This window comes from Anabrus simplex, chromosome 2, assembly GCF_040414725.1.
Source record: "Anabrus simplex isolate iqAnaSimp1 chromosome 2, ASM4041472v1, whole genome shotgun sequence".
Taxonomy (NCBI): Eukaryota; Metazoa; Arthropoda; class Insecta; order Orthoptera; family Tettigoniidae; genus Anabrus; species Anabrus simplex.
In genome coordinates, this window is record NC_090266.1 from 880,910,516 (window position 1) to 880,933,557 (window position 23,042).

Below are 23,042 nucleotides of genomic sequence, written 5' to 3' on the forward strand. Positions count from 1 at the left end.
TGCTGACAATCAAAGATGAATATTTTCGTGATAACTACCCTGTTCCACATCTAGAAGATGATCTAGGTGATGACATATTAGACATTCCCGAAGGAGGTGAAGTAATGGACATGTAAAGCAACTTATTCATTACTGCAGTATGCTGTCTTAAGTGATACATAGTTTACCAGGCGAGTTGGCCGTGCGTTTAGGGGCGCGCAGATGTGAGCTTCCATTCTGGAGATAGTGGTTTCAAGCCCCAAAGTTGACAGCCCTAAAGATGGCCATGGCCAGTTCCTTCCCACTCCTAACACTTTCCTATCCCATCCTCGCCATATGACCTATCTGTGTCAGTGTTTCGTAAAACAAATTGTAAAATGAAATGGTGATATATGGTTTATCTTTTGCTATTTGAGACATACAGTTTTACAAGCAGAAGAAATACAACTAGTACATCTGAAACATGACAGTTGAACCTAGCGTAGAGTTCCTCTTGCACACTTTACTCACTTTTAAGTTAATATTTGGTGAAATAATGATTTGTTTTCCTTTCACAAAATAAAAAAAATGCAGCAGAAATAATATATCGTAAAAAAATGTTTTTCTCATTTTCCCTTCCTTCCTCCAGTCCACCTAAGTTATGTCCTCATTACTGCAGCATGCGTCATTAATTACATTAAGATATTTACTGTTGCAAATACCCCTACGTGCAATGTAATCAATCAATCAATCAATCAATCAATCAATCAATCAATCAATCAATCAATCAATCAATCAATCAATCAATCAATCAATCAATCAATCAATCAATCAATCAATCAATCAATCAATCAATCAATCAATCAATCAATCAATCAATCAATCAATCAATCAATCAATGAATCAATCAATCAATCAATCAATCAATCAATCAATCACCACTGATCTTCATTTAGGGCAGTCGCCCAGGTGGCAGAATCCCTATCTGTTGTTTTCCTACCCTTTTCTTAAATGATTGCAAGGAAATTGGAAATTTATTGAGTTTCTCCCTTGGTAAGTTATTCCAATCCCCACTGCAGGAAAGTGCCTTAAAAACAGCATTTTAAATATTTATAAATCAGCGACATTTCATTTTCTCGCGTCTGAATTTAAAATCAAATATTTGTTTCTAAATGAATTGTGATTCTATCTCATGGACATAAAGAATGGATGAAGCGCTTTTCTTTTTTGTGGATAAAGTATGATGGACTTACGGATCTTTGCATCTTGGAAAATTATTTATCTCTAATCAAGTCCAAGTATTCTTCACGATCAATCAGTACCTGAAATAATTGCTTAAAGCTATAGACATGAATTTTGACATGTAATAATTGTCTCCTGGGTTATATGACTTAACACCAGTCTGTCGTTATCAGGTATATGAACATTCCATGGCTGCCGAGCTATTGCATATTCGCGACCGCCACATACTGTTCGCCATTTTGGTTCGTCAGCTATTACCTGGTTTCTTGCCCACTGAGACATCCTCTTGACTTTTACACTTATTCCTCCTCGCGTATGTTCCCAAACTTATATTCCTGGCATTTGAATATCAGCTACCTCATCCAACAGGCAGGTGAAGTAGGTAGTGTGACCACGGCTGGATGTTTGAACGCAAGGGAATCATTCGCGGAGAGTGGTTGGCGAGATGCGGAAGAAATAATTAATACCTTGCGCTATAAATTGTGTTTCCATGTATCTTGGAGAATGGGATAAATTCTAGACAGGAAATCAGTGACAGACTGGTAATGTGAAAATGTACTACTTAATATATTTGTGTAATTCAACTTTAGAAGTTCTTTAAATTCCTATGACAATTCTATTACTCTCCATGATGAATTCACAAATCCTCCTCCACACACTTTTCTGTCAAAGTTGGTCCCCGTATTTATTTTGAAATCATGCTTACTAAGACTTCAATATGTTAAGTCAAAAAGTGATGCCATGGTCAATTTCATTAACTGTTATAGAAATTTGTATCTAATTCCCACGTGTTAGATGTTTGAGATAATATCGGTGAATATAGGAAAATACATTTTAATCTTTTTATTTAATCGTAAAAAGTAAGTACGGAGGAATTTTTGATATGGGAAATACACTGACTTAGCAAATGTCAGAGAATAGTCACCCAACAGCGTGTGGGCCCTCCTCTGGCCCTGCGAACTGCAGTGAGACGCCGTGGTTATGAGTCAACACATCCCTGGTAGTCCCTTGGACGCAGCTGACACCAAATCGTTTTCAGAGCGGCCGCCAATGCTGGTCTGTCGTGGGTGCATGATCCATGCCACGGAGCCTGCGTTCCAGGACATCCCAGATATGCTCGATAGGGTTCATATCGGGACTCTTGAGTGGCCATGGCAGTCGCTGGACCTACACTGCATGCTCCTTGAACCATTCCCGGGCGACGTGGGAGCGATATGGCGGCGCGTTATAATTTTAAACTCCACTAACCGTCTGGTCGCTAGAAGGACAAAAATGAGTGGAAATGGTCTCCGAGCAGCGCAACATACCGCCGTGTGGCATCTGTGTGAAAAGAAAGTGTATTCAGAAGATAGCGTACTTGTAACTAGTGATGATGCAAGTGAACAAACAAATCGGCGTTTAAATGGTTTAGGAGGCAGACCAGTGGCAGCTATAAGAAAAAAGGTTACATGCTATCGGGCCAAGCGAGAGTAGTACATCACAATACAAGGTCGGCACACGAAACAGGTGAGCAAGCGACAGTCATTAGTCTGCATAATGCTGTGCTACTTACTTCACCTTCAGTTTGCTCATACCCTCGGAATGGGGAGTAGCCTCCCGACTCATGGTAACCACTCTTATCTTATTAGATACTTCATCTTGTCCTAACTATAATGGATTTCCTCACGCCAGCGGTTAACGCCACTGGCGGGAACTGTTACTCTTATAACTTCTAAATTTCGTTATGTGTTGAGGAGCCTTGCGACTAATGGCAAACGCCAAATACCTACTATCCTTTAGGGCAGCCCTGTCCAACGCGGCGCCCGAGGTGCCCTTTTATGGCGCCCTTCGCAATTAATTTGAAAATTAATATTACTTAATATTTGAAAACAATACTTTTGCAATTCAATAAATATTCTTACTTTTCTCTTAAAAATACCATCCTCTAAGTCAGGAAATTTGTTATATCCGTGCCTCCAAATATACAAAGAGCTTTGAGTAAGACATAAATGTGATCTTGGCCTAACTGACTCGTGTCCGCAATTAGTGAAGAGAGAGAAGAAAGGTTCAGAAAGAGATCTATTCGACATGTAAGTAATTGCGTCAAACGTATATCCTCCACAAACCTTTCACTATGGGGGGGGGGGTGGTAGCGCCAGGTATAAGGCCCTCTCTACTCACGGAGCCAAATATAATCGCATATTATTTTATTCTGCCAAACAGAACCGCTTCCTTATGATTCACTTGATTGCAATGCCATAAACTACCTAGCATGACAGAGTCTCACCAGGACGACAACGGGACACCCAATTTGCCCACAAAGTAACTTTAATCCCAACAAAGCTGTGCCGTAAACAATGAACAAACGATTTATGAAAGTCTTGCAATTGGAATGTTCCCAGTTCCTAGCTTTCAGGCGAACATTCAGTGTTACTTGTGAGCTTATGCAGGGCTTATGGAATACGTTTTGAGTGCCTTGTGTTGTGGTAAGTATTATATTCAACATGTTTCGTGTGCTTTTTTCATTACTATTTAAACTTTAAATTATTCAGCTTATAATCAGTTATATTTCATTAAACATAACTCTTCTTAACATGGCTAAAAGGCAAAGAAATTATAACTTTAACAGTGAATGGGAGGACCAGTATTGCTTTATTAAAAACAAAGGAAAGTCTGTGTGTTTGTTGTGTAATGCTAGCGTATCTGTTCCTAAAAAATGTAATGTACAGCGACATTTTTGGACTAATCACAAAAAATTTGACAGTAAATTTCCTGTTAATTCTGAACTAAGAAAGCACAAAGTGAAATACCTAGAATCTAAATTAGCATTGCAACAATGTACGTTTAAGAAGCCAGTTCAGCAAACGCGTAACGTGACAATAGCTTCTTACAAAGTTTGTTACGTCCTGGCTAAAAGGAAAAATTGTCAGTGATGGGGAAGCAGTGGAAGAAGCTATGCTAAATGCCGCTGAATCTCTGTTCGAATCTCACAAAAATAAATCTGAATTGATATCTTCAATCAAAGGACTTCAGTTGTCTCACCAAACTGTTGCTAGGCGGCTGAACATATTTCTAATAATATGGAATCTCAATTATATCAGGATTTGAAATCGTGTGAACATTTTTCACTCCAGTTTGTTGAAAGTGTTGATATGTCTGACACTGCTGAGTTGTGTGTATTTGCTATAATGGTTTTTAATTATTTTACAGTAAAGGAAGAATTTGTCAAGCTATTGCCACTTCATGGATGTACAGGTACTAGGGGCTAAGACAAATTTAATGCTTTCGTTAAATTCACCAAAGAGAGTAACTTACTACTGTCAAAGCTTGTCGCTATAACCACAGATGGGGCACCGTCTATGACTGGTAGAAATAATGGATTTCTTTCTCTTTGCGCTAAGGATGAATCATTTCCAAAATTTCTTTCTTATCATTGTATTATTCACCAAGAAGAATTATGCGCAAAGGTTTTAAAGTTGGATCATGTCATGAAAATTGTAACTCATATCGTGAATTATATAAGATCGTCATCTACTCGTCATCGATTGTTCAGAAATATTTTTAGTATGACAGATTTGGAGTATCCTTCATGCAGACGTAAGGTGGCTTAGTAGGGGGAAAACACTCGAACGGTTTTGCTGCCTGTTGGATGAGATACGAGACTTTATGAAATCATCTCCTGGGAAATATTATCACGAACTTTATGATATATCTTGGCTAATCGAATTAGCATTCTTGGCAGATATCACCTCAAAATTAAATGAGTTAAATCTCGAATTGCAAGGAAAATATCAAAATATTTCATATATGATAACTATTGTCAATGCCTTTGAGAAGGAACATAAGGTATGGATTGTCCATTTAAATACAAATTCCCTTTCACATTTTCCAAATTTGAAATCTATGGCAGATACAGTAAATGGCGGCAAGCGCGATTTTTTATCTCTTGCTAAACATTTTGAAACTCTTGGGTCCGAATTTGGTATCAGATTTAGCCAGTTTTCAATGCTTGAACCAGTGATCATGTTTGTCAATAATCCCTTCGCTTCTGTTGACATTTGTGAACTTGGAGGGATGGTGTGTGAAATATTCGAAAATTATAATCCTGAAGAATTAGAAATGGACATTTTAACCCTTCAGTTAGACCTTTCTGTGAAATCCTCCTACGCAACATGTGGCAATTTCTGGACTCGGCTGGACGGTAAAAATTATCCCATTACCCGCAATGTTGCTCTGAAGATGCAATCTTGTTTTGGTTCAACCTATCTTTGTGAAGTCATGTTTTTGACTATGAACATAATAAAAAACAAATACCGATCCTGCCTGACAGACACACACCTGTATGACGCGTTAAGAGCTGCCTGTTCCAGTTACACACCAGACTTTCCTCAACTTGCAGCGAGCATGCAGTGCTGCCAGATTTCACATTAATTATGTAAGTAAATATATCTTCATATAATTTTTAATTCTAGATTTATTATTATTATTATTATTATTATTATTATTAATTGTTATTACTATTATTATATAGTCCTTGTCGTACCGATAACAGTAGTCGAATTAGTGGAATCGTACCTGGCGCCCGCATACCCTTAGTAATCATGTGAATGTGCTCCCGTAGAAACGAACGTTGGACAGCCCTGCTTTAGGGTATACTCTACTCTTTTATGCATGCTTGTTTATTTTAATTGCTTATTGGTTTGGTCATACAATGTAGTAATCACTATAATTGGGACACTAGTCCTGTAGTGTGCTAAATAAATAAATTAAAAACAGACAATATATGAATGAATATTGAATTTTCACGACCGCATTGTAATCGAAACAGACTTTCAACGTATTAGGTCGTGTTACGTACATGTAGTACGTGTTGAAGAGATGTTAAGTACAGAAAAAAAATGGCCAGCCGGACACCAGTGGGATCCGAACCCACAACCTCCCGATTTCGCGTCGGTTGCTCTACCAATTGAGCTATGGTGGCCTAGGCCATCGCTGCTCTGTTTGAAAGGATCTGAGCTACAGGTCTGGCACTGCTTCTAGCACACTGTACTTAACATCTCTTCAACACGTACTACTTGTACGTAACACGACCTAATACGTTGAAAGTCTGTTTCGATTACAATGCGGTCGTGAAAATTCAATATTCATTGACATGCCCCACAACGGGCAACTTAAACGCACTCTACAGTGTGCTAGCAGCCGTGCCAGACCTGTAGCTCAGATCCCTTCAAACAGAACAAAGATGGCCTAGGCCTCCACAGCTTAGTTGGTAGAGCAACCAACGCGAAATCGGGAGGTTATGGGTTCGGATCCCACTGGTGTCCGGCTGGCTATTTTTGTTCTGTACTTAACATCTCTTCAACACGTACTACATGTACGTAACACGACCTAATACGTTGAAAGTCTGTTTTGAATATATGAATGCATTTCCTCTCCCTCTCCCCTCCCTCTACCCACACAGATGAAAACAGGATTTAACCAGTTTACTTTCAACGAGAAGGCCAACGCCGTCCGAGCCATTCAGCGTAACAGAATAACTTTCTGTGATTATGTTTGATTCCTACCAAGGTCAGAGACTTTCTGCACGGTATCCCCTGCCTGTCGTAAGTAGTGACTAACAAGGTAAAATAATTTTATTTTGATCTGCAGTGTCGAAAATAATGATATTTTAAATAATAAAGGTATTGTGTTGTGTATACTTATTTGACTCAATCTAGATTGCGAGCCAACAACATACTATCAGTTAGCGCATCAATTGTAATTACTAAATTTATGATTTCCGTTTTATTCATCATCATCATCATCATCATCATCATCTGTTTACCCTCTAGGTTCGGCTTTTCCCTCGGACTCAGCGAGGGATCCCACCTCTACCGCCTCAAGGGCAGTGTCCTGGAGCTTCAGACTCTTGGTCGGGGATACAACTGGGGAGTATGACCAGTACTTCGCCCAGGCGGCCTCACCTGCTATGGTGAACAGGGGCCTTGTAGGGGGATGGGAAGATTGGAAGGGATAGGCAAGGATGAGGGAAGGAAACGGCCGTGGCCTTAAGTTAGGTACCATCCCGGCAGTCGCCTGGAGGTGAAGTGGGAAACCACGGAAAACCACTTCGAGGATGGCTGAGGTGGGAATCGAACCCACCTCTACTCAGTTGACCTCCCGAGGCTGAGTGGACCCCGTTCCAGCCCTCGTACCACTTTTCAAATTTCGTGGCAGAGCCGGGAATCGAACCCGGACCTCCGGGGGTGGCAGCTAATCACGCTAACCACTACACCACAGAGGCGGCTCCGTTTTATTCAATAACTTTTATGTCTATGTTCGATTCATAGGAACGTCAGAGTTTTATTCACGGTGTCCCCTGCCTGTCATAAGTGGTGACTAAAAGGGCAAAATTATTTTATTTTTATAAACAATGTAAGGTAATAACAGACAATATATGAATGCATTTCTTATCCCTCTCCCCTCCCTCTACCCACACAGCTGAAAACAGGATTGAACCAGTTTACTTTCAACGAGAAGGCCAGCGCCGTACGAGCCATTCAGCGTAACATTGTAAGTATATACGATAGCGTATGTGTCAAGATTAAATTTCAAAAATCCTCTCCGGAGCGAGGGAACGCTATTCGTAGATCTTTGTATGTCGGTTGGGGACGTAAAGACTTTTGGCGAACTCACGATGCTATTCGACAAGAGAAGTAGTGTAATGGGACTTACAACTTATTGGTTCACAAGAAACAAACAACTCCCAGTAATAATAATAATAATAATAATAATAATAATAATAATAATAATAATAATAATAATACAAGTTTTGCAATTGTTTCAGCCACCACTATGAAGAATGTTTCAGGACTAGGGTGAAAGATAGTTCAAGGGAGATTGTACTAGTTAAAACTTTGTTAGATTCTGCGAGTCAGTTATCCTTTGTGACTTCTGATCTTGTCAAGAAGCTTAGCATTCGTAGAAGGGCTGGTAGTCTATCTATTATCGGCATAGGCTACACGAATATGTCGCCTGTAAGCTCCAAATGTGAACTTGTAAAGATGAAGCTATTAAAACATTACGTATTGTGTGGAATCCTAAATGTGATGAGTTTCAGTTTCAAATTAATTTAAATAAAGAGCCTAAGGAAGTCACTAATAGGAGCATTCTCATTATCATTGCTTCCATATTTGTTCCCATTCGATTGTTAGGATGTGCGGTGTTTAAGTGCAAACTTATTCTGCAGTATCTTTGGCAATTGAAAATCGATTGGGGTGATCCGTTAGAACCTTCATCTGAAAATATTGAAATCTGGAATGCTATCTACAGTGAGCTCCCCTTGCTTAATGAACTCAGAGTGCAGAGAAAAGTAATGCCCTTTGCTTCGAATAACGTTATTGAAATCCCTGGCTTTTCTGACGTTTCAGAAGCTGCCTATGGTGCTTGACTCTATGTTAGGACAGTATCTGATAATTATAGGTATCAGTTTTTTAGTGGATTTTTAAATTGGGAGTCGCTTCACTGAAACAGCAATCATCTATTGTTCGCTTAGAGCATTGTGCTGTTCTATTGCTTTCTCGCCTTATGAGTAAGGTTACTGAATGTCGGCAATTGCACATTCATTTCTCTACATACACAATATTCCTACAAAGTTGTACATTAACGTAGTGAAAACAGCACAGGCCACTTCCAATGTTGAAAGCCAATACTAAACGCCGAAAACCAGCCGGGATATGGCGTTTGGAAGGAGATGGGGAGAGGTAAAGATGATCTTGATTCCTAGTAGCATGCGATGGGTCGTGGCTAACAAGCAGCGTCCTGCCATGCTGCGTTAAATTTCCCACCTAGGAACTTTCCCCTCACTCTTCTACCCTCTCGATTAGAGTATATTATGCAACATAATTTGATCTCTGGCGCTTGGCCATACTATAAATAAATCAACCGAACTTTCTTCTTGTTTCCTCTTTTACTCCTTGTAATCCGTACAATAGGGGATGTTTATAAAAAGTGGTCAATTCAAAGAGACTGCTTGCATCACACGCACCTTAAAACACTTCATTATGTACACATATCGCACCATCCTTGAAACAAAACTGAACGTGGTCCACAGAGCAAGCGGGTTGTGTTTCTACATAACCGGATTTGTACCAACTATACGTCCACATGTTACGAAACCTCGAAGAAGATGGTTGGGGTCAATGGGATTTTAAAAAATTGTAGCGCAAATAAATGTTAATATCAGCATTGCATAGTATAATCAGGTCATAAATAACGATCAAATTGTTTCCATACCGGAAACCAAGCACATCTACCGGCTGAATCATTCCAGTAGTTCTCTGGGGAATAGTTTTAATGATAATAGTTTTGTTGGCGGGTTTTTGACACTAATATATTTGGTTCCCTTTGAGCTGTCCACGAATCCAATATTCTTCCCTATTTTCCGGTTGTATTGCCTTAAAAATCTCTTTCAACTAAAAATGCCACCTTCTGACAAACACAGGTTCTCACGGAGAATGCTCTCTCAATAGCTCAACGGGTGGCAGGTCAAGGATTTTCACTGTCGTCTGATACATTTTGAAAATAAACGTCTTGTAACCACTTTTGAAGTAACTTTTTAGTAAATTTGCCGGACGGTGAAGGCAAAACAAGTAAATGATCTGATGTAAACAAACTTTTAACAATAGGGCCAAATTCACCGTCCTTTTCTTCTAACACAACTATCAGTTTATGTAACAGTTCTCAATCGGCAGAAATTATAGGATAAATTGTATAACTGTATGTTAATGACTTCTACGATTGCGCTTCTGCGAATATGTTTTCTTCTCCCTTTAAATGTAGCGTATGTCCAGCATGGAACTCTTCGTTAAACCCGGTTCGTTCTGTCGTTGTCAATTTCTGACATTTGTAAATAATCTGACTGTAAATTAAAGTTTTTAAAATTAATTGTTGTCTATACCAGTAAAATTATAGAACAGACAAAATAAAATTGTCATACTTACATGGCTTAGTGACGGAACGATTAGTGACCCGTTCATCGGAAAAATCATGTTTGTTTTGCATAGCCCTACCGAACTGATAAGATAGTGAAGGGTTGAGGGGTAGGTGGAAGGTGGGGAATGCAACGCGGCACGGCAGGTCCCTGCCTGGTTGCCGCGAACCATTGCGTGCTGGTAGGATTCAAGTTCAGCTTTACCTCTCTTCCCACCTGCTCGCTGATGCCGTCGCCCCGCAGGTTTTCCGTGCTCATCATTGGCATTCGAATTGAATATGGCCCGTGCGGTTTTCACTACGTCATTGTACAATTTTGAAGGTATATTGTTTATTAAACATCAACCAGATTCGAATTTTACAGCGAAATCCGTTCCCTTGTAAGTACATGGGATGATGATTAAAATGTTCCTAGTTCATCAGATGAAATAACTGCTGCTGATGCTACTACTACTGCCTGCAGCGGGATGGGCGGCTAGCTCCATTGGCGTCCGCAGAATTATTAACGGGGGGATAGGCACATGAACTATTTTTTAGATTTAAAGACCCCAATAGTCCACCACAATATTCTTTCCCATGTTCCAGTTGTATTGCCTTTAGCATCTCTTTCAACTAAAAATGACATCTACTGACAAATACAAGTGTTCACGGAACTTATTGGGGAAATTGAATCTAGCAAAGAAGTCAGCTAAGGATAACATGATGGCAAGCATAATTGGCGGTTATTCAAATTTAGTGAAAAATGGAAGGCTGAAGCCGGTTCCAAGAAGGACATTCCAGGGCTCATTAATGAACAAGGGGAGTGTGTATGCGAGGATCTACAAAAGGCAGAAGTACTCCGAGGACAGTATGTAAAGATTGTTGATTTCAACGGTAATGTCCAGATAGAGCAAGTCACTAATACTAAAGAAGTATTAAAATTTACCTTTGATAACAATGACATTTACAGTAAGGTACAAAAATTAAACACTAGAAAATCAGCGGGGATTGATAAGATTTCTGGGGATGTACTAAAGACAATAGGTTGGGACATAGATAGATAACTCTTTATTGCCACCCTAGTTTGCACCATCGGTTACAGACAATAAAGAGCATAAAATACACATGAACCCAAAAAACCAAACAAAACAATATAAACCAAACAAAACAATATAAACTAACATACTATTATATATAATATAAAGCTCTAACTATCTACACTAAAACTATTAACTAAGAACCCAAAAAAAACCGCACAAAATAATATAAACCAAGCAAAACAATTACTATCTACTCTACTTATTTAGTGGTGTCAATGTCGGCGGAATCCAGCCTAACACTGCACCAACTTGTCTAAAACTATTGAGATGCCTCTGGTATGCGAGGAACTCTTCTGCATGTAAGGGCATCCCCTACCTTAATTCTAGTGTACTAACCCATATCTACTCTCTACAGCTAACTAAACATAAAAAACCTTGGCTGCATGCGGCATTCCCTGTGAGGAGAGAGCCATCCCACCCTGGCCGCTATCAGCCACTCCTCCCGGGTTAGATATTACCCCCACCTATAACTCGTAGGTTGGGACATAGTATCATATCTGAAGTACTAACTTGATTATTGTTTGCATGAAGGAGCTATACCAAATTAATGGAGATTTGCTATAGTAATCTCTGTGTAAAAAGGAAAGGGTGATATAACTCTCACAAACCTAATCAAGAAGGCAATGCTACCTCTAAATCATTTAAAAAGAACATATGGCGAGTTTTGGAACGGATCACCTCACTTAATTATAATATCGTGTCTTAATTACTCAAAGGAAGTGCAATAAACCAATATACCACCAGTGCTGCATATTATAACAAAATATGATTTTTGGAATCATGCAAGCGATGAAATATCTTAATTAATGTGTTATTTGGAAAAGCATATTCATAGCGTGTTAAAAACAAATGACTCGTCCATTATTGGATAACATCAAATTATAATGTGATACATAGATAAGATTAAGTGAAGTAGATTTATTTACTACATACATAAATTGGCATTTTAATGCACGCAGTTTATGGCGAGATAGTGACTAGACCTTATCAAGGCTTTATAGCACCGAGGAGTTTTATTGCACATTATTCAAACATAATTACTACTTGAGATTTGATCGCCCCCAGATTGATTCATGTTGCCGATACGAGGTACTTGTGGTAAAATTGAAATGCCTTCATATCGCTGGCACATAAAAAGGAATGGCGCCGTAGAACTCATTACACATAAACGTGGATCACAGAAGCTTTATAGTAAACTGGCAGCTACCCGTGGCTTCGCTCGCGTGGATTTCTTCATCTGAGAAAAGTAATCGTTCCTCGCTACTGTACTAAGACATTATCTGAAAATCCCTAAAGTATGAAAACTCACCGAAGAACTGAGTTTCATTTACCCCAGAAAGTCTTTTTAAACCACCTTTGTTCTATTGCCTTTTGGGGAAAAGATGCGAATAAGAAATGTAGGTGTGAGAAATAGTCTTTTCTTAAACCGAAAACAAATGTTTATTTTTAAAGGAGATTACCAACACCTATTTCCACGTCAATCAATGAATATTCAAGATAAACTTAAATATTGTAATTAAGTGGTCCGCCTATTCAATACAATATATAATGTATTATATCTAGTACATGTTTCGTCCCATAAGGGACATCATCAGCTAATAATAAATTAAGATTAATATATCAGAAATAAATATTATTAAAATTGGAAAGACCCATTAAAATTTTTTGACATTTAAAATAAGATCTTCGAAATTTTGTTAAAATTACAAGTCATAAGACAGATAAAACAATTAAATTGTCCATATTTCTCTTGTAGATGTTCTTGGGAACTACCAGTTTTGCTTATAAAATCATAAAATATCATTTGTTGTAAATAGCACATTTGATGTGTATCTCTTGGTAGAACATTTATTGAAACTTAATAAGCTTTCGTTAGACGACATAATAAAATTTAAATGCTTCAGAATTTAAAGTCAGATCGGGGCCGTGATGGTAACGTTCTGTGTGGTAATGGATATAATTTTTATTCCTTATTATTGGCCCCCAGACCATTCAAAAATTGATTTCTCCCACAAATAGTAATTCTCATTCAGAGTTTTTTAATATACTCTCCTTGCACTTCTAGCTTTTATGCCTTTTATCTTCAAATTTCAAATAAAAAACCAATAGATTACTGAATAAATCACCCCAGAATTCTAAAATTAAATTCTATTGACATTTATAGCTACAACATGTACGAATTGAATGAACAGCTAGCAACATAGTCTGTGTCAAGGACGATACAAATAAAAAAGCAATATCAAGACTAGCTTGAACAGCAGTAAGTATACATTCATTTATACATTTATCCATCAAAAATGAAAACAAATATATTGATTCTGGTATTAAAAATACACCCAAGTTATTGTAGTTGGGTGTTTAAGTAAATTTAAATAGTGATCAATGCCATTATCAAGATCAAAATAACATTCAGCATCCATTAACATAAAACTGATAGAAATCTGTTAAAATGTTTTTACCTGTGTCTGATCCCTGCGTCCTGTCAATGCTGTCTTCGAGCTTCGCTTCCTCGTCTGCTTCATGATCTTCAATTACTTGTTCTCCTACATTAATTTCAATGCCGTCTTCAACATTGATTGTGTCTAATTTTGATTCTCCTTCATCTACCTTTTTATCTTTCTTTGAATATTCCTCTTTCGCTTCTTTACACTCTTTGGTATCTTCTTTGTCCTTGTCTTTATGATCCTCCGCTTTATCATCAGTTTGATCTACCTCCCTCTTCTCTCCATGTTCTGCAGGTTTGCTCTCTTCTTCGTGCACATCTGAAAGAATACGTTCCATATACCTTACAAATAACAGTTATTCAGGTGTCAGATTCGCAGCTTGTAGAAAAGTTTGTAACTCATAGTTAATTGTTTTCTCTCCCTTGAGAGAACTAGAAAATCCAAGAACTATGGACATGGTAGAAATACATTTCGATGCGAAATAATGTGACGTGGATATATAAGGATTGCATTACAACCTTCATCGCCAGACGACAACAGGTAGCAATGAGAGGCCACGAAAAGGACAACCTCGTAAAACAACTAAAAGTGTTGATCAAATCATCAGAATTATTTGTAAGAGAAATGGGTTCAGAACAGTGCCTCAAATTTGCGCAGAATCGGTAGAAATAAACAAGAAAGAAATATCTCTTGCAACAGTAAAAAGGAGACTGAATGAAGCCGAATGTGTAGGTTGAATTTAAAATAAATTATTTTCATTATTGTTGTTGTTATTATTATTCTTATTATTAATATTATTAATATATTTTATATTATTTTATTAGAATCTCGATGTTTTGGTAGAAATAGAGCAGAATGCAAACGAAGAGAGTAACAAATATACTACCCGGATAATCGGTTCTGATATTAGATATGCATCAGGCTTACAAGAACGACTAAAAGTATGATGTTTTCGCTACAATAACGTAAAGCAGCCTAGGCGACAGTTCGTATTACCCAAAATAATGTTTTTGAATTCTCACCTATTACTGCTTAAGTAACTTGGCTGTAATAATTATCATTGTTAATAATAATGATAATAACAATAATATATTATATACTTATATATATTATACAATTAATTACTAGCAGTTACCCGTGGTTTCACTTGCGTGAATTGCGTCATCTGATAAATGTAATCGTCCCTCGGTACTGTACTAAGAAATTATCTGAAAATCCCTAAAGTATAAAAACTCACCGAAGAAATGAGTTGCATTTACCCCCAGAACTCTTTGTAAACCACGTTTGTTTTATTGCCTTTTGGGGCAAAGATTCGACTTAGAACTGTAGGTGTGAGAAATAGTCTTCTCTCAAGTCGTAACAAAATGTTTATTATTAAAGGAGATTCCAAATACCCATTTTCACGTCTGCAACAAATTTTAATTTTTGAAATATAAGTATCCTCATACAAATAATTCAAATAATTTTTCAATTCCTTCACCCCCATAACTGGATATTTCGAAAACAAAAAATACATATTTCTTTAGCTTTAAAGGAGACTTCAAATACCAATTTTCAGGTCTCTAAAATCTTCAATTTTTGAGATATCAGCATCCAAGTGAAACGAATTCCACCACCTTTTCAGATATTTTTAACCCTGTCTCTTAAGTCTTTTTTCCGCAAACAAAAATATGTGGTTCTTCATTTTTAAAAGAGGGTAAAATACCAATTTTCATGTCTGTAACATGTTAAGTTTTTCAGATGTTCTGTCGATACGCTCATTTTAAGAATTCACCCCCTTTTTCAGTTCCCCTTAAGCGGATTTTCCGAAAACAAACAACCTCTGTTTCTTTACTTTCACAGGACATTCCAATACTAATTCTTACGTGTGTAAAATGTTACGTTACAGAGGAATACTGTAGATATATATAGTCCTTTAAACACTCACCCCGTTTCTCAATGCCGTATACCCCTATTAAACGGGATTTTCAAAAACAAAAATGTGCCTTTTGTTAGAAGATTCCAAATACCAACTTTTAAGTCTGTAACATCTTCAGTTTTTAAGATATATGTATCCTCGTAAAAAGTATTCAACCTCTTTTTAACCTCTTTTCATCGCACCCCCTTATCAGGAATTTCCTGAAACACAAATATACGTGTTTCCTTATTTTAAAAGAGATTCCAATTACTAATGTTCACGTATTTAAACTGTTAAGTTTTGAGATATAGACATACATTCTAAAAATTCATACCCCTGTTCACCCCTTTAGCGGCGGAAATCCAAATATCCTCCCTTAGCATTCACCTACATCGTTATAAAAATTTAACGTCCAAAATTTATTTTCTTTATGTCCATTAGTTATGGCTCTGCGATGATGAATCAGTCAGTCAGTCAGTCAGTCAGTCAGTCATGACAGTCCTTTTGTATACTCCCCCATGTGGGTCTTACCCTGAAGTTTACCACACCGATTGGGAACAAACATTGACTTAAACGGCATTCAGAGTGCCACAGTTCATCTGAGCTAATACAGAGACTATGAATTCCTAACTAATATCGTCATTTTCGGATTTTTAAGTTTCACCCCCTTTCCTTTAGCGTTGCTAGGGGTTTCTTGCCCCTACAGTAATTTTTCCAGATAGTAAGTTATGTGAGAATCAGATCTGGTCGAGAGCTATGCTGGAACATACACATATTCACACGTAATCTCTGTAATTTGTGACATTTTCTCACCTTCTCACCCCCCCTGCCATGGGGACAGAACTTGGACTTTTCATTTGTAATATACTTATATAAAAGATAAAAACAGAAATAAGTTTTAAGAAGCGCGTCTTAATATCACATACTGTTGGGTAGGCAACCCGCTGATCAGACTTGTCTTGCGGTTTGCTTATCTTCCCCTATTTCCTTTTTGACCCCTTAGTGCCTTAGTACCAATCATATTTCGTTCAAACCACTTCATAATCCCTCTCAGATATAATAAGATCAAACTGTGAAAATTTCAGCGAAATCGGTCAAGTACTTTTGAGGCTATTAACGTCAAAGTCTAGGCGTGTGTCTAGGAATTCACGAAAGATTGATCTGCTATTTTAACATTATTTTGTTTAGAATTTTATCCTATTAGTGCAAGAATAGGTTATGGTAATATAATGCGCAAAACGCCCATTTATTTTGCATTACATACTTGTTACACACAGCAGGTATACTCAAACTGCACCAAAAATTATTTGATCACGTTTGGCTTTGTAAGTAGGCACACATCCCATATTCGAATGCTTTGTCTTCTAAATAGTTCAGTTCATTTTGTGTTTGTGCTAAGGATATCGATAAGTAGAACTTAAATTCGCAGTAACACATTGATAGTTTTCAACGACGGAAGAATGGAAGACGGCTAGGATTGGGAAGGTAGCGTCCACAGCCTTAATTAAGGCACAGCCTCTCTATTTGCCTGGTGTGAAAATGGGAGATTACTTTCTACAATATGCAGAATAATGTATTTCATCCTAGGTTGTCTTTAACGTATAAATTTTAAAGTAAGGGGAAACCAACTCAGTTCTCATCAGTAAGATACAGCTGATGATTAAATTCAACATGCACAAATATTTGATTGGTAACCATTTTTCGAAGCGCTTAAGGGATCTTTGATATTACGGATCATTATTAAAAATATCCTTTGGTTTATATCTGACCAAATTTCAAGAGCAATCACCATACAGAATACCTCACCGCTGCCAACCCTACCGATGTTCCATTGAATCTTCGGCACTGTGAAATATCAATTGACATCGAAGCTTCCAATGAAGCATACTCGTGCGGAGACCAGGATTGTGAATGTTGTCCCATTCCTACCTACTAGCTCTCCATAGACATTGCAGGGCCTAGAGATTGTAATGAAGGAGACGCCTTATAGATAATTGAAATGCTGTGAAATCCATTGGACTTCAGAGGAATTTATTGAAGGTAAATGAGACAATTTCCTAACTCCCACTTCACTTCTTGACAAAAACGAAGAGGTGGTCTTAGGGTATAATGTATGGCCTTGTCTATATGGATCCGCAGCTGGTTTGTGTTCATTCCACACAACTGTGAGAGGTCTGCCCGGTGAATTGGCGTCATGATGGATTTCTCAATGTACCTTGCATTCACTTCAACGTTCTTTTCAATTCTGCGTATCATCACCAATTTGGGTCGGAAAATATTCTTGGCACGACAGTCGTTGAATCTCCTTCAGCATTACCGCTGACATTTTCTTTGGTGCTTTCTTCCTGGTGCTTTATGTAAACAAAGTTTTTCTGGTGGCTAATGCTGCGTTTAACAGACATCAGTAGCTTCTTCATTAATCACCATGAGAGATAATCCATTCTCCAGACGATGTTCACTCTACATGTGCATGCGAAAAATTTCACACATGACTTTTCAATGACGTTTGATATTCAGCACCATTTTACGACACTAGCAAACAATACTCACACAACTATAAAATCAGATCCAACACAGCTCACGCCACTAAACCATAGTTCCAACAGTCACGCCCAGGTGGGCAATTGTATCATCTTTGCAGTAGGTCGGACTTATACCGTACAATCGTCTGTGTAAGAGCTTGATGTCCTATGCTATTTGTTGCTAACAGGCCATTAGATTATGGCAGTGATATAAAAGTGCTGGAAACCGTCATCGGAAGCACAGACGCTCGGATTTCCGAATAATATACTCTTAGTTGAAGAATGAAACACATTAGACATTGAGAAGAAAAATTCATTCATTCATTCATTATTTATTTACCATAAACCTTTACAGTATTTATGGAAGGCCAGGGGAAAAGGACAAGCCCCCCTCCACGTAGTGCTCCCTAATTACCTAAATCCTAAAGTAAAGCAGTCATATACACTATTTACAGGTAAAGTAATAAAGTATAGCCTAATATATACATATTGCTGTTCTTGTTAATTAGTCGTTCAGCGCGACGTTGGATTCCTTCTAGTTTGTGAAGGTTAGCTGCAGTGGTAGGGTGCCAGGCAGGTAGACCATACGTTAGTATAGGTCTCACTAGTGTCAGGTAAGCCGTCCGTTTAGCATTCGACTTGCACCCACGGAGGCTTCTGTGCATAAAACCGAGTACCCTGGCAGCTTTGCATCTCACTTCCTCTGTTTGTGTGTTCCATTTTAGTTGTTCAGAAATGGTTATTCCTAACAAATACATAGTTTTAACTCTCTCAATACGACATTATTAATGTTATGTATACATTCTACAGGGTGTCGAGACCTACTTAAGCTAATGTATTTAAATTTGCCAGCATTAATACTGAGACCGTTGACGTAACACTACACCGCTATAGTGTCCAAGTCCGACTGTAACTTCAGACAATCATCTGCACATTGTATATCCCTGTACATTACAGTGTCATCAGCATACTGAGCTATGGTTGAGGTCACACATTTAGGTAAATCAGAGACAAATGCATTAAATAATAAAGGTCCGAGGACGGTGCCTTGAGATACTCCTGAGGTTACTTTAACGGTCGACGATCGAACTCCATCAAACACAACACTTTGAGTTCGACCCTCGAGAAATGACCGCAACCATGCCAGTACACTTCCCCTAACATTCATCTGTCTTAATTTTAACAAAAGTCGTTCATGAGGGATTTGATCAAAAGCTTTAGCCCAGTCCAAAGCCATGCAGTCAACCTGAACAATTTTAGATTTCTCCAGAGAGAACTGCCACTCATCAGTAACCTTTGTTAATAAAGTATTACAGGATCTTCTTGGAAGAAAACCGTGCTGGCTTTCACTTAGCAGATTACCTTCCCGGAAGTATTCCCGTATTAGAGGTTACCAGTCGTTCCATAAATTTACAGACGTGGGATGTGAGAGACACTGGCCGATAGTTGTCAATGAGTGCTTTGTCTCCTTTCTTGAAAATCGGAACTACATCAGCACAATTCCAATCTTGGGGTAGTGATCCACAGTGAAGCGACAGGTTGAATAGTTCGCAGAGAGATGGTGCCAGTGACTCAGCGCAGTCACGGAGTATACGGCTGGGTATTTCATCAGGGCCGCTCGCCGCATGGGGTCGAATCCTCTTCAAACTTGCTAGTACCTCAAGTTCCGAGAAGTAGAGGCTGGTGAGAGGGAGGGGTGGTACGGGTGTGTTGGTTATATACATGTTCCCAGCAGTTTGTGCCTGGGAGAAATTCTCTTTAAATTTGTCACTGAAGGCTGAGGCAATGTCTGCAGGCGTGGAGATGGATTTCCCGTTAGCTCGAAAGGAGCTTGGTGCAGCGCTGCCACAGTTCCTTTTTAGTAACTTACACAGCTTTTTGGTATCTGAGCAATCCTTGTGAATATACTGATCGTAAGCCTCCTTGATCCTATTCTTAGTGTCTTTGCGTGCGGATTGTACTTTTCCCACGCTTGTTCCGTTTGGCACTGTTTCCGCTTTTTCTATAGATTGTTCCGTTTTCCTTATTAACTTCAAAAGTTCTTTCTTAATCCACGGGGCTTTCTTCTCTCCTTTTAAAGTGCATTTCGGCACAGTTTGGTCAACGCACCAGAAAAATGTATTTTTCGAGGCGAGCCACAAAGAGTCTACGTCACAGGTTGATAAGGAGGTTGGAGTGGGCAGGTGATTCAGTAGTAAGGTGGAGAGGGATTTCCAGTCAGCTTTCCTGAAGTTATATTGAGGCCTGGATTTGTGTTTGACAGGTTTTCTGCAATCTAGGGTAGCTAGAGTCGCTTGAATGGCGTGGTGAACACTGAAGCCGGGTATGACTTCAACTCGAGATACTGAGGAGGGATGATTGGTGAGAAATAGATCTAATATAGAAAGGGATGATTTGGTGATACGTGTCGCTTCTAAAACAAGCTGTTCTAGAAAGAGATCGTAGAACGCTGTTAGGAATGTGTAATGGAAGCAATATCGCATCATCAACAGCCTTTCCTTCGCAAACCGAAAAATACTTAAATGATCATATTTCAGGAATATTTTGTCGTGAAAAGATTGTGTGAAAGTGACCTTAAGGTATAGCTAAAACACTGAGATAAAAGATGCATGCATTTATTTTGCAATCAATCCGTCACACATGTTTACTATCAAAATTAACTGTTAATAAAGCAGGAAAACCGTCATCAATTCTTATGGCTGAGTTATGTATTTCTTTATCTTTAATGATGTTTTACTAAAATCGATTAGGTTGTACAACGTTTTTGTAATGAGAACTTCATTATTTGACGATATTGTATATATTATGTGCATATATTTCTATAAAATTGACCCGGAAGTACCAAAATGTTCCAAAGTCTTTCAAGTCATGGAAGGAGTACACATTTATATGGAGGAAAGTCAGATCTGGATTGATAATTTATGAGAACACTTCTGGATGGAAAGGGGGGATTTTGTTGTTACGAAAGTGAACCTGTTAGAATTCAGTCTGCAAAAAAATGGAGTCGTGGACCTCACAAAAATGGCACATTTCTAAAGGGCCAAATTAAGCTTCAGAAATGAAATCTTGGTAAATTTTTGATTGACGCGGAACTGGGGCTTATATTACAAATGGAAGTGTGACTTGTGGTTTAAAAGAAAAGATGCCAGGCTTGAAAAAATTAAAGATCTTCGGTTGTATAACATTTGTACGAATCACGAAGGAACTCACCATGGGCAAGTTTTACTCCAGGTATATGAAATGTGTCCTTAAGGTCATTTGATCTAAAAGGCTTAAAATGTTGCTGGGTAGAACTGAATTTGATGGAAAGATGTTTAATCTTTAAGGAAGAGCAAGTGAATAGCGGTTACCGGAGGTTAAGAACTTTGCAGAAAGTAAATAAGCCACAGTTGTAGAAGGTTTCCATGAAGACATAGACAGAAAGGAAACATACTCAGGAGATCACATTTGTGCAGAAGGTGTGTGAGATGAATCATCAAACCTGAAGGAATTCAAATGCTTGGAAGAGGCAACAGGACGACGTGGAAACCTGCACAAAGATTACATTGTACTTTCTGTATATTATGTTCAAACATTTGCCGAAGGTGTTGCAGAATATGATGTTGTTATCTGGGGACTACCTGATGAAGAGAAATTGTTGAATGTAGTTCAAGAGGAAATAAAATCATTTGAGTTGAATCAGACGTGGGTCTTAACAGAGCTTCTACCAAATAACAACTAACTTACTGTACGTTGGTCTTTACAATTAAATTTCATCAATGTTTGACAGTTAACAGATTTAGTTGTTGACTAGGGTGTGGTTAGACGAGATTTTAAGATAAAGAGGTAACTGAAAGTCTAGCGGGTGGCTATATCAGATAGTTGTTTTCGTGTATAATAGTAGGGGACTTCTTCACCTATCAAATGTACATGATGAATGCTTCCCAATAGGGGAAACTCCAAGGAGATACGTAGGTGGTTCTAAAGGCTAGTTCCACTAAAGCGCCGCAGCAGCGTGCTGTGTGTCGCAAACGTGCGCACAGCGGAGAAAGGGACAGACACTGCCCACACGTCTGCTAGGCAGGTCGCTGTGGTGTCTCGTCTAGTATTGTGTTAGTAGCGACCAAAAGCAATGGCGCGTCAACTGGACGTTCACTCCAAATATGATGTGCGTGCGACAATCCGATTCCTATGGGCCAAAAGGAAGAATTGCACGGACATTAATCGTGAAATTAGTACTGTGTATGGGGAGCTGGCTATTTCTCGGGAAGGTATCGTAAATTGGTGTCAGCACTTCGAAGCCGGACTCACGGATATCACGGACAACCAACGCGAAGGCAGGCCCGCAACGCCCAGGACCCGTGCAAAGGTCAACAGTGTGAATGCGATCATTAGACAGAACCGGCGCATTAAACTGAGAGAAATGGCGATGCAGCTGACAATGTCGTATGGCAGTGTGTTCGCCATTTTTCACGAGGACCTTGGATTTCGTAAGCTGTGTGAAATATGGGTCCCAGGTCTTCTCACCGATGAGCACTAGGTACAACGTTTGCCATCCTCCCTGGCACTTTTGCAACGGTATGCCGCAGACGGCAACGGGTTTCTGCGGCGAATCGTCATAGACGACGAAACGTGGGTCCACCAGTTCACCCCCGAAACGAACCGAACATCAATGGAATGGGTACACCCCTCATCACCACAACGAAAGAAGGCCAAGGTTCAACCTTCAGCAGGTAAGGTTATGGCGATAGTGTTCTTTGACATGGAGAGTTTCCTGCACGTGGAATTCATGACTAAAGGAACGACGATCAACGCGGACGCGTATTGTCAAACGCTGCAGCGGTTGCGTAAAGCGATTAAAGAGAAGCGCCGAGGGAAATTGAGCGCTGGTGTGATTTTGTTGCACGATGACGCAACACCTCACAAGGCCCGCCAAACGAGAGAACTGCTGCAGCGTTTCAAGTGGGAGGTC

General features: G+C 38.8%; 1 non-coding gene across 1 annotated transcript; it reads right to left on the minus strand.

Moving 5' to 3' along the window:
• Positions 1-6,083: 6,083 nt before the first annotated feature.
• Positions 6,084-6,160, minus strand: TRNAS-CGA (transfer RNA serine (anticodon CGA)). The gene has a single exon. It is a non-coding gene; the product is annotated as a tRNA-Ser (tRNA).
• Between the last annotated feature and the right edge of the window lie 16,882 nt (positions 6,161-23,042).